Below are 12,883 nucleotides of genomic sequence, written 5' to 3' on the forward strand. Positions count from 1 at the left end.
AAAGACAACTGTCTAGAGAATTTTCCATGAAGGATTTAGGAGCTACAAAACAAATCATAGGCATGAGAATAAAGCGTGACAGGAAAAAATAAGAAACTAGTTTTGTCATAGGTAGAGTACATAGCTAAGGTACTTGATCGATTCAGTATAGGTGGTGCTAAGCCGATTAGCACTCCACTAGCCAACCACTTCAAGCTTTCTAAAGAGCAAGGTGCAAAGACGCAGGAGGAACGGGACTACATGGCTAAAGTCTCATATGCGTCAACTATTGGGAGTCTCATGTATGCTATGGTGAGCACGAGGCCAGACATTACTCAAGCAGTGAGAGTTGTTAGCAAGTTCATGAACAACCTCGGGAAGGAACATTGGGAAGTTGTGAAGTGGATCCTTAAATACCTGGTAGGTATTGTGGATGTAGGGCTATGTTATGGAAGATCGGAAATCAAGATAAAAAGCTATGCACCGGGTAAGGTACATAGCCTTCTAAGGAGTAAGGTACTTAATCGATTCAGTATGGGTGGTGATAAGCCGATTAACACTCCATTAGCCAACCACTTCAAGCTTTCTAAGGAGCAAGGTGTAAAGACGCAGGAGGAATGGGACTACATGGATATAGTCCTATACGCATCGCTATTTAGAGTCTCATGTATGCCATGGTGAGCACGAGGCCAGGCATTACTCAAGTAGTGGGAGTTGTTAGTATGTTCATGAACAACCCTAGGAAGGAACATTGGGAAGCTGTGAAGTGGATCCTTAAATACCTGGTAGGTACTATGGATGTAGGGTTGTATTATAGAGGATCGAAAATTAAGTTGCAAGGCTATATAGATTCATATTTGGTAGGAGATATCGACAGCAGAAGAAGCACTACAGGTTATGTCTTTACTTTGAGTAGTGCTTTAGTCAGTTGGATCTCTCAGTTGTAGAAGATAGTATCTATCAGTACAATGAAAGCAGAATATGTTGTAGCTATAGAAGTATGCAAGGAAATGGTGTGGATGCAAGGTTTCATGGAAGAGTTGAGAAAGAAGAAAGTAGATTACAAGCTGTACAGTGACAGTCATAGTACAATACAGTTGGCTAAGAATTCAGCCTTTCATTTAAGGACCAAGCATATCGACATTAGATATCACTTCATACGTTCATTACTAGAAGATGGATCGATTGCACTAGAGAAGATCCATACAAGTGAGAATCCTGTGGATATGCTGACCAAGGTTATCACACGGGAGAAGCTGAAGCTTTGTTCAGCTTTGATTGGTCTTTAGGCTTGAAGATGGAGAGGTGGTGCACTCCAGATGTAGAAGATGAAGGTTTACGGTGATGTGTCTCTAAGCGGGAGACTGTTGATATGTGAAGCCACATCTGGACAAGGCTACTCGACTAGTTGAGTGCCCTGCTCGACCGGTCAAGTGGCCCACTCGACCAGTCGAGGGGTGGCATGACTCAAAGTCTAGCGAGCTATGATTTTTTGGGTCTGTGGTGCTCGACCAGTCGAGGGTCCGCTCAACCAGTTGTGGTTAAGCAGATTTGTTTTGCGAATTTGACACGGACTGCGAAAATTTAAGGCGGTTTCGTAAGAGTGCGAAAGGGAAGTTGCCTAAACTATAAATAGGGGTCCTTAGGGCTATTCTAGGGTTAAGGTGGGATATTCTAAAGTGTACGCAAAGGGTTTTCTCTATACATCTAAAGGGAAAAGATTAGCATATTGATTGTAATCTTATTTTCTTCATACTGGAAGTTTGTACCCGTAGTTTTTTACCCTTGTTTGGGGTTTTTCCATGTATATTCTGTCTTGTGGTTTTTTTGGTATGCTTTGATTCTAATTCTAGATTATATTTCTTCTTGTTTATCATTTGTGGGTGTGATCAGAGTTGGATCTCGGTTCACTAGCATTGTTAGCATGCTGCGCAACACAATCCTGCCCTCCATGATATGCTTGTGGAGATTATAGCCCTGATGTCGCTAGGGCGTACAATACTCACAACACACAATGTAAGATGCATGAGTCACACAATCCAGTCATACATCAATCCTACGCATACCGTGCGCTCATGTGGGAGAACTCCGCCTCTCAGGGAGCCCCATAACAACCTACCGAATGGCATATACAATGGTCAACCACATCTCATATAAAGCATACATATGATGCGCATAGATCTTGAAACTATACTAAGCATATTATATGATAATGTTGATATACTCTCCTCACTTCAAGGATGGGCCTAGATGGCTTACTCATATCAAGAATGGGCCTAACAATTATGGGGGCCCAACGGTTTAGGTTAGCCCACTAAGGGGAGGTGGGAATGGGCCTAACAATGGGCCTTAGGCAGAGTTACAATGTGGACATTTAACCATCATTGCTCTTACAATGTGGACATCAAACCATCTTTACTCCCAAGGCATGATCCGTCATAAACATTGTTACATACATCATTGTGGAATCACACATCACATCGGTCCTCATGTACATGGCTTTGGGCCTCACACAAGGGCCTCACATACATCACATTAGGCCCCACTCATGGTTCTTATATACATCACATTGGGCCTCAATCCATGGGCCTTATGTACATCACATTGGGCCTCAACCCATGGGCCTCAAATACATCAAGTCGGCTGCATCACATAAGCCGCAACAATGAGCCTCATATACATTAAGTGGGCCCATCATCCTAGGGGGACTATCTACACCATTCATCTATGTATAGAGATCATTTTAGAGCATTACCCAACGGAAAAAACATATCAGAAGGTCATCTGGACCATACCACAAATAACAGTGGAGATAATGACTTTCATTGCTAAACTTCACAAGGCCACCATAACATTTATTTTCCATCCAATCTGTTCATATGGTCACAAAGACCTAAATTAAGGGGAGAAATAATTTCATATTGATCCAGAACTTCTGTGCTCCCAAAAGGATTTCAATGGTGGACGTTCAATTCTCCACCGAGTTTTACAGTGTGGTCCACCTGATAGGCAAATTTGCATTCGCAAGATGGGTGGATGGTATTGATTAAACATATACATCACGGTCAAGCTTACAGGACGTGCGGACGTCAACATAGTAGGTAGGTAACTGGTGGGGTCCACATATGTGACCCACCAGCAAAATGGACAGACGATATGGATCAACAGATGCATCACGGTGCATCCCACATCACTTCCTGGCGGGGTCCACATATATGGACGGTTGGGATATAATATGTCCCTCAAGATCAGACCCACCGATCTTGCTGATGGTGATAAAGATGGACGGCGTTGATGAAACACTTACCATGGTGGGCCCTCAGAGCTTGCTGACATGATACAATTGCTATATAGTTGGTGTGTGGCCCGCTGGCCCACCGTCCAGATGGACGGTCTGGATGAAAATAGGTGGACGGCGTTGATAAAACACATGTGTCATGTGGGGCCTTGTCCAGATGGATAGACAGTGTGGATGAACCCCATATACATCGTGCGGGGCCCACAGAACTTACTAACCTTAATATAGCAGCTATATTGTTGTGAGGTACGCCGGCCAATCCGTTTCTAGGTAGGTGGGTCCCACGTGGGGCCAACCACATATATATAAATTAATATATTATTTTTTTTATTGCGTACTGCTACAACATCCAGGGGGTTGGACGTCCGTCTAACGAACGGTCTGGATGTAACATATGATCATGTGGGCCCCACGTATGGACATCTTGGATATAACATATACATCATAGGTGGGGTTCACGTCCAGTGGACTGGATAGTGTGGACTGCCACACATGCAACAGGCCCCACCGTCCATGATCCCACAGACGGTGTGGGTACAAAGTACATACATCACAGTGGGATTTCCACCATCCATGGCGTGGATCTAATCCATTCTCCAAGGTGGGCTGCAATAGGAAAAATAGAGAGAGAGAGAGAGATAGAGATAGAATCGGCATGCAATGGAGGGCTCCGCCACTATGAGCCCTCCCTTTCATGCATTAGAACACGTACATCAAGTGGGTCCCAATACATGTGGGCCCACCAATAGAATTCAATGATGGAAATGCTAATATCACCCACCTATTGTCTTCTTCTTTAGCTCCTTGGACTCCTTGGCTCCTAAGCTAGCTCTTTAAGGGTGGATGATGAAGGTTGGATGGCTAAGATGGGAGATTGGGTGGTAGGGAGTGGGCCTTCTCTTGAGTTCTTCTCTCCTTAGATTTCTTTCTCTTTTGGAAGTTTGGGATGGAATGAGATGGAGAGAGAGGGTGATGGTATGAAAAGGATGGAAGGAATGGATGTTGTTAGAAAATGGCATGAAGGGTATGGGCTTGGTTGAATTTTGGATGAGAGAGGGTTGGGTGGAGAGAGAGAGTTGATATTGGGTAAGGCTTGTGTAAGAGAGGGATGGGTTGTGTACTTGATTTGTGATTGATTGATTGATGTGATGTGTTGTAAAGATTCTCTCGAAATTCACAACATGCAGCGTTTTCCTTGAAATAAATGCAGGCTCACAACTCCTGGCTTGGGTATCGCATCAGCGCGGGAGACGCGGCGACGATGCAGTCGCTAGGGTACAAGTTTCAAGTCAAGCAGATTCGGGTTGACAGGGTACAACTTAGGGTTGTACGTAAATGTTATTTACGCGTCGCGGGTTGCCGGAATTCGACCGGGAGGACCGCGAATCTTAAGGAATGGTACGGACTATGATACGGGCCTTACACCAAACCTATAAATACATTACCTTGTTTAAAGGGAAGGTACACACAACAATCCCGACTCTAACTAAACCTACTCAGGGTTCATCTACCTGACTTAGGCATCGGATGGTCCTTGGCCAAATCTAATGCCCCCACTGTCCTCCTATTCTCCATCAAAGTGCAAGTACCTAGTAGATCATAAGAGGTGGTACGGGATCGACCAGATTTGAGCGATAACACCATTTGTTGAGAAATATTGGAAGAATAAAACTCATAAGGATAGTTTAGTTTTACAATAACAATGATAAATGATTGTAAATGGCTAATGATTGCTTACTCTTGCAATCATTTGGTGACATCACTTAAATTTGACTGCAATTATAATTTTACTATATTGTTTATTTCACTAACAAATCATGAGTAAAAACGATAGTTTTATTATTTGAAATGTAATGACTACAATTTATTTTACATACTTTATATACAAGTATATTTGACTCTCGATTTATGAGTCATAACTAATGTTTAAATAACATTGGAAATGATAATAGTGGCTCATTTACTTTATATTTCATTAACTAAATTAGCTTTAATATTCCAAATTAGTGTACATATGTTATATTAGACAAAATGATTGTAATAAACCCATTGAAATATATACTTTTAAAAAAATGTATAAATTTCGAGCATCGAGTGAGCTAATGTAAGAATAACAAATAAGCAACTCGGCAACATTTTATAGCATTCCATTTAAATGATCAACATTTAGACGGTTTGGATCATTCTATTAGTGTGGTTTTAGTGATGCAACATATAATTAAATTATTTTGGGATATCATCAACATGCCAAGTATATGACAAATTAATAACCTAGTGATACGTTTATTATTCATGATTCTCTTTCCATCTAAAATGGGACAAAGAAGCCATTTCGCAACAATTACCAAAGCAAAACAATGGGATTTTAGAAAACACCGAAAAATGTCTTTTCAATTACTTCGAATTCTATGGTGTCAAACACTACATTTTGATGCATTACCTCCAATTGCTTCTTATTAAACTTGATTCCGGGTGCTAAATGGGGTGATATAGGAAGAAGAAGGAAAGAAGGAAGGAAAGAAGAAGAAGAAGAAGAAGAGAGAACTCCGGAAGCACTTAAGCTCAGATATTATGTTAGTGGAGGAGAGAATTTGAGAGAAAAGGAGGAGAGAATTTGAGAGAAAAGTAGTTATCAAGGATGTACAACCCTACTTTATTTATAAATATAAGAGAAAGGTACAATTACATAGATTTCCTTATTTAGACTAGAAAAAAACTAAAGAAAGACGATGGATAAAATATGAATGTATAAAATACAATTAAAAAAAACAAAAAAAATGCTAAGACTTGTTGTTGATAAATGTCTTAAATCTGTCAAACAGGCTCAATGTCATCAAGGAAATTCGACCAGGCAAGATAGTTCGGCTGAAAATCCATCAGCATATTCTTTTGAATTTGTGGGAAGTTTGTCCAGCCTAAGGTCAAGTTTGGCTAGCCTGAGCTCTGCTTAGGCCAGCCAAAGGTTACATAGTTTGTGCGTGGACTGTATAAAATTGAGGCGGTTTCCGGACTACTCCAAGTCGGTGCGAAAGTAGGGTTTCCTAATCTATAAATAGGACCTCCTAGGGCCTTTCTAAGATAATTGTAAGGCTTTCTAAAGGTATTATAAGGGTTTCTAGAAGGGGTTATAAGGTTTCAAAGGGTGTAGCAAGGGTGAGATTCGAGGTCGTTCGAATCGGGTAAGTCCTCTCTCTTTGTAATTTATACTTTTATAGTGGATTTCTGTCGCTTTGTGTGGTGGTTTTTTCCCGAAAGGGTTTTCCATGTTAGATCTTTATATTCTCGTGTTTACTTGGTGCTATTGGATTGTTATCTTCGATCCATATTTGTTTGATTCCCTAGAAAAAATCCCAACAAGTGGTATAAGAGCAATCATTGGGGCACAGATCTGGATCTGCAGGATTAACATCAATGGGAAGCACTAGGTGTGATATTGAGAAGTACTCATGGAAAAATGACTTTGAGTTATGGAAGATCAAGATGATCAGTTCCTTAATCAGGTAAGACAAAGATGGTGCTCTTGAGTAGCGAAAGCCTACTATGACTGATGATGATTGGAATACTCTTGATAAGGTCTTATCCTCAATCCGTTTATGTCTCACGGATGAGGTTTTCTACATTGTCATGAGAGAGAAAACTGCGGTTAAGTTATGGGCGATGTTAGAGGATGTCCATGCGAAAAAATCTTCTAAAAATTGCCTACACTTGAAGGGTCAGTGGTATAACTTCAAGATGACAGGGGGTGGAGATCTGGAGGCTCACATCAGCAACTTTAATAAATTGGTTTGCAATTTGTTGGATATGGAGGAAGTGTTGAAAGATGAAGAACAAGCATGTATGTTGCTGAATTCTCTTCTAGCGTCATATGAGTCATTAAAGGACACAATGTGCACACGAATAAAACCCTGAGTGTCAACACTGTTATCTCAGCCCTTCAAGGAAAGGCCATGAGAAAGCTAAACGACAACATGGGGACATATTCTGATCCACTGTTTATGAGGGACAGGAATTCTAAACATGGTATAAGATCTTCATGTTCTATATCCAAATCCAAGGGCAAGGGCAAAGGTAAGATAAAGTGTTAGAATTGTGGGATGGAAGGACACATGAAGAAGGATTGTGAAAATCTTAAATCGAAGAAAGAAGAATCTAAGGCTTCGTATAGGGAGGCCAATGCTGTCACGTCAGATCGATCGAGTGGATGTGATGATGATGTCTTGTTTGTATCAATGGTCAGACACCCATATAATGATCATAAGGGCGAATGGATCCTAGATATAGGGGCATCTTTTCACATGACTCCTCATTGGAGTTGGTTCACTAGTTATAGAGAGAGCGATGGTGGACATGTGTTTATGAGCAATGATGTTACCTGTGATATTCTGGCTGTTGATACGGTGCGCATCATCAAGATGTTTGATGGGATAGAGCGTACCTAACTGATGTGAGGCACGTTCCTAATTTGAAAAAGAATCTAATTTCTTTTGGTGTACTTGAGACAATAGGATGCAAGTTTACAAGTATTGATGGTGCTCTAAAAGTATCTAAGGGGGCACGGGTTATCATGAAAGCACAACGACTTTGTAATCTTTATAAGTTGATCGGTAGTACTTCAAAAGGTGGAGCTGTAATGGTTGTAGCAAATTTCACCTCTGCATGTGTATGGCATGCTGGGCATGGCCACATGAGCGAGCAGGGCATGGAGGCTGTGACGAGTGGACAAAGGTACGGAGTAGGTGGAGTAGTCACCTGTGAGAAGAATCACATAACATGATCGCAAGATATCGGCAAGGTACATGGATGACTCTAATATCGCATATGCCCTCCTTACAAACGAAGGGGGTCCGTCTTTTATTTAAATGGATTTAGGTGAGCCTGGTGCTGAGAAGTGAAAGGTGACTATTGATGATGTGATGGACTCGTTGTACCAGATCAGCACATGAGAACTGCTGGAGCTTCCAGTGGACCAAATAACAATTAGATGCAGGTAGATCTTCAGGAGGATACAATATAGATACAGAGCGAGGTTGGTAGTAAAGGGTTATGCTCAGAGAGAATGGATCAAATTCTCAGAGATATTCGTGTCGACGGTATAGCATGTGTCTATTAGATTCGTGATTGCTGTTAGTTGGCTAATGCGATCTCGAGCTAGAAGGATGGATGAGGAGACTAAGTTTCTACATGTGAAATTGGAAGAGCGATTCTTCATAAAACAACCAGGGCAGTTCAAAGTTAAAGGAGCTAAGAAAAAAATTTGCAATAGGTCATGGTACGACATGTCGCCTAAGTAGTGATATAAAATTTGATTCCTTCATGGTGAGTCAGAAATTGTATGTTGATGACATGTAGATCGTCAATCATGACATGTCTGAAATCAACGTACTAAAGGCTAAGTTAAGTGGGACATTCGAGATGAAGGATCAGGGGGACCGTAAAGATGGTTCTCAACATTGAGGCTGGAAAAGGAGTAGACTTTGGTTATTTTAGGCAGAATACCTTGGATAAGTATTAATCAAGTATGTAATGAACCAAGCAAAGACGGTGAGCGTTATCTATGCGTCTCTCCTCAAGTTTTCCTCAGGACATGTCCCAAAACAGATGAAGAAAAGCAAAATATTTCTTATGAGCCTTATTCGAATGCGGTTGGCAGTGTATACCATGGTTTGTATTAGACTGGTTATTTTACAGGTAATCGATGTTGTGAACAGATACCCCGACTAACAATATTAGGATGCGGTGAGATAGTTGCTTCGATACATTCGAGGTACAAAGGACTATGTCTCACTTTTGAGAAGATACGAGCATAGGTGATTGGGCACGTGGATTCAAATCCAGCAGACATGCTTACCAAAATCATTCCTCTAGAAAAGTTCAAGTTATGTGCAACTTCTCTAAGCTTGGCGATGGCGTAAAGGGAAGACGAAGTGTATATGAGAAGCATTGATGGAGCTATAATGCAAGGCAGAGATAAGAAAAGAGGTAAAAAAGATACACGTTTGAATATTGAAGACATGGTGGAGATTGTTGTTAATAGATGTCTTAAATTCTTCTAATAGGCTCAATGTCATCAAGGAAATTCAGACAGTCAAGATAGTTCGGTTGAAAATCCAGCAACATATTCTTTTGAATTTGTGAGAAGTTCGGCCAGCCTAAGGTCAAGTTCGGCTAGCTCACTTTGGCTAGCCCGAGCTCTACTTAGGCCAGCCGAAGGTTACGCAGTTTGTGCATGAACTGTGTAAAATTGAAGCGGTTTCCAGACTATTCCAAGTAAGTAATATAGTAGGGTTTCCTAATCTATAAATAGGAGTTTCTAGGGCCATTCCAAGATAATGATAAGGCCTTCTAAAGGTATTCTAAGGGTTTCTAGAAGGAGTTTTAGGGTTTCAAAGGGTGTAGCAAGGGTGACATTCAAGGTTGTTTGAATCAGGTAAGCCTTTTCTCTTTGTAATTTATGCTTTCATAGTGGATTTTTGTTGCTTTGTGCCATGGTTTTTTCCCGAAAGGGTTTTCCACATTAAATCTTTGTGTTCTCTTGTGTTTGCATGGTGCTGTCGGATTGTTATCCTAGATCCATATCTGTTTAATTCTGCATAAAAATCCCAACAAGGCCAAGGCCGCAAGGCCTAGGTGTATGTACCTATGGGTCCAATCATTGGTCGAAGCGCACATATACCTACAAAATAATTTATAATAATTCCCTAAATTTCACTTGATGTTTTGTCTTCTATAACTTATTTTGCTAACATATATATGCATGTGGTATTAGGAAATAGTATGCAATAATACTCGTTGTAAATTTCATTTCATGCGTGATCTACCGGTTATCAGTGCTTTTAAAAACTAAAGTATGTTAGTTTTGTTGCAGATGGAAGAAGAGGAAGAAATAAGAAGGTTGGGACAGACTTATTCGTAGAGCTCAACTAGTGCCCTATTTTGATAGCACTTTTATCCTACGAATGTAAGAAATATGTTCCTTGCATGCGCTCAGATGATCTGACGGCACCCTGTGAAATTGAGAGTCCAGATCACTTATGACAAAAATAATGCTCCACCTTGCAAAAATGGACAGGTTGGAGAAAGAGAGCAACAATGGGATGATGAGGATTTTCAGACAAAGTGGTTTGGGTTATAATAGGTCCATTAAGAGTAGGTTGGACTCTCTGTTTGGTTATCACTAAAGAGTCCAGATCACTTACAACAAAGATAAAGCATGGATATAGACAGTCCTATGTGCGGACAGCATGAATTCTCCGTGGCTCTCTAAGAATCTTCACTTCAACTGGAAGCCTCTAACCATGCACTGGGTAGCTTGCGAAATGGATAGATTGTAGAAAGGGATCAACAATGGATGCTGAGGGTTGTCTGCAGAAGTGATTTATTTGTTTTTATTGTTGTTATAGATGGATGGTCCTTGAAGAGTAGGTTGGACCAAGGGAATAATCCAAGTCATTGGACGGTCCAGATCAATGATTTGGACTGCATCCAAGTTTAAAACAGCAATTGTTGTGTGCATATATATGATGCTGATTATCTGCATGAGATCATTCTGCACGTGTATTTTGAAGGTCATTGAAACATCCAACCATACCAAAAGAGCCGAACATCCACATTCCGCAGCACAAGAAGATTGAATGTCATGGAAAGACATCAACTTCAGCATCTACACTGATGAGATGAGAAATGGTAAGGAGAGATGAAGACAGGAGAATATTTCAGTAAACCTTGACAACATGTTTTCCTTCATTCGTCATATGATGATTCTTCCTTTTTTACTTCTTTTTTCTCCAACTTGTATATTAAGCAATCAATTTCATTGCAATTCTTTTGGAATAAACAACAATTCTCTTGAAATAAACAATGGCAAATCTGCAACATTCTCAAGTGTTTGGAATTCAATTTCTCTCATCTGAAACACATTATTGTGGTGATTGGGAAATGATATATTTACCCGTTTGTTTTGAAACGGCATCTTCGTTAATGGCACATGTTTGTAACAATTTACTAAATCTTGGAAACTGTTCTTCTGTAGAATTACATACATGTAAATCTAACAAAATCCAACTAGTGGGGTCCGGGAGATTTGTCCCATGATGCCCAATGATATGTATCAATGCCACATTAATAAATATCATACTTCTATCTTCTAAGAGATTGCCTATCACTATCATGTGTTACATCGATAATTATAACACTTGGTTTCAAAATTCAAATATCATCACAGTTAAGATATTAACAGATCGATGAGTTGAAGTTTGACGGTTGACACTAACTAAACGGTTTAAATAATCTTACGATTGTGATTTGCTAATGTTGTGAGCCCATAGAGATCTGCAAAGTGACATTAATAGGTATAATATGTTTATTTTCCAAGAGATTGCCTGTCACTATCATGGATTACATTGATAATATGAATCAGGTTTCAAAATCCAACATGTTGCCATTACAGTTAAAATATACATGGATCAATGAGTTGAAGTTGGATGATTGATGCCGACTGAAGAGTGTAATTAATCATCTGATTGATGTGATTTGCTTACGTGGTATAGCCCAACTGATTTGAGGATCCATCTCTTGGATCAATGGACGGTTGTAAATTGATCAGCACCATCGACCATTTTGGCTTCAAAATTCAGACATGGCAATTTCATGATATTACTATTTCTCTTAATCATGTATCAGTACACTAATCGAATAGTTGAATTTGGACAGTTAACAACTTTGAATGGTAATGATTTTCTGATAAATGTGATTTGCAGAAAAGCATGGCCCACCCTAAAAAGTGTCAGGATCAGAGTGCTTTGTGTAGTTCTAGAGAGCTGATGGACTAAGCCTAGGTCCACTTTTGACATCATTAACTAGAAGGCCCTTAACCAATCTAGAACCCTTTCTTTGCTTCCACGGACCATTGTTCTAAAATGCTGTGACTCGACTCAAAACTCAGCCGAGTTAGCTTGATTTGATCAGATTTCAAGCTGAATCACCATGAAGCTAGATTGTGAGAGTGACTCAATCTTGACTTCGCATGACTCACAATGACTTGAATCAAGTCACTCACTTGATGTTTTTTCTTTTTCTTTTTCTTTTTAATAAAAAAAATTCAAACCTAGGATCTCTCCCGGGTAAGAGACTCTAGGCCTTTGAGTACTCAACCCAACCTAGCTGAACATGGAGCCAATTTTTGGAGTTTTTGAAGTATGGAACTAACATAAGTTTGGACCAAATTTTCTGGCGTTCAAGATGAGAACATGCTATGGTGGAATCCAACGGGAAGATAGATCATTGCTTTGAGTTTGGACTATATATTAATTAGACGCATTATTCATTAAGCTGTGACACTTGCAAAGGCATGTTTAATAAAATGGCACATAGGTGTGAGATTCAATCCATCCATCAACTTGGTTGGAGTTTTTATATCATTTCTCAAAAATAAAATCTGGTTCACTCAGCATATGGGCCCAATATTAGAAAGGGGTTGATGGGTTAGAAAACTTGAGCCATGTTTTTCAGTGTCACCCATCTGACAAATGGATCAATTTGATATTTTGGATCATTGTACATCAATCCCCGTGATCCAATGTCATAGTGGGCCCATACTGAATTTGGAGG

The sequence above is a fragment of the Magnolia sinica genome, chromosome 1 (genome assembly GCF_029962835.1).
Source record: "Magnolia sinica isolate HGM2019 chromosome 1, MsV1, whole genome shotgun sequence".
In the NCBI taxonomy this organism is placed as follows: domain Eukaryota; kingdom Viridiplantae; phylum Streptophyta; class Magnoliopsida; order Magnoliales; family Magnoliaceae; genus Magnolia; species Magnolia sinica.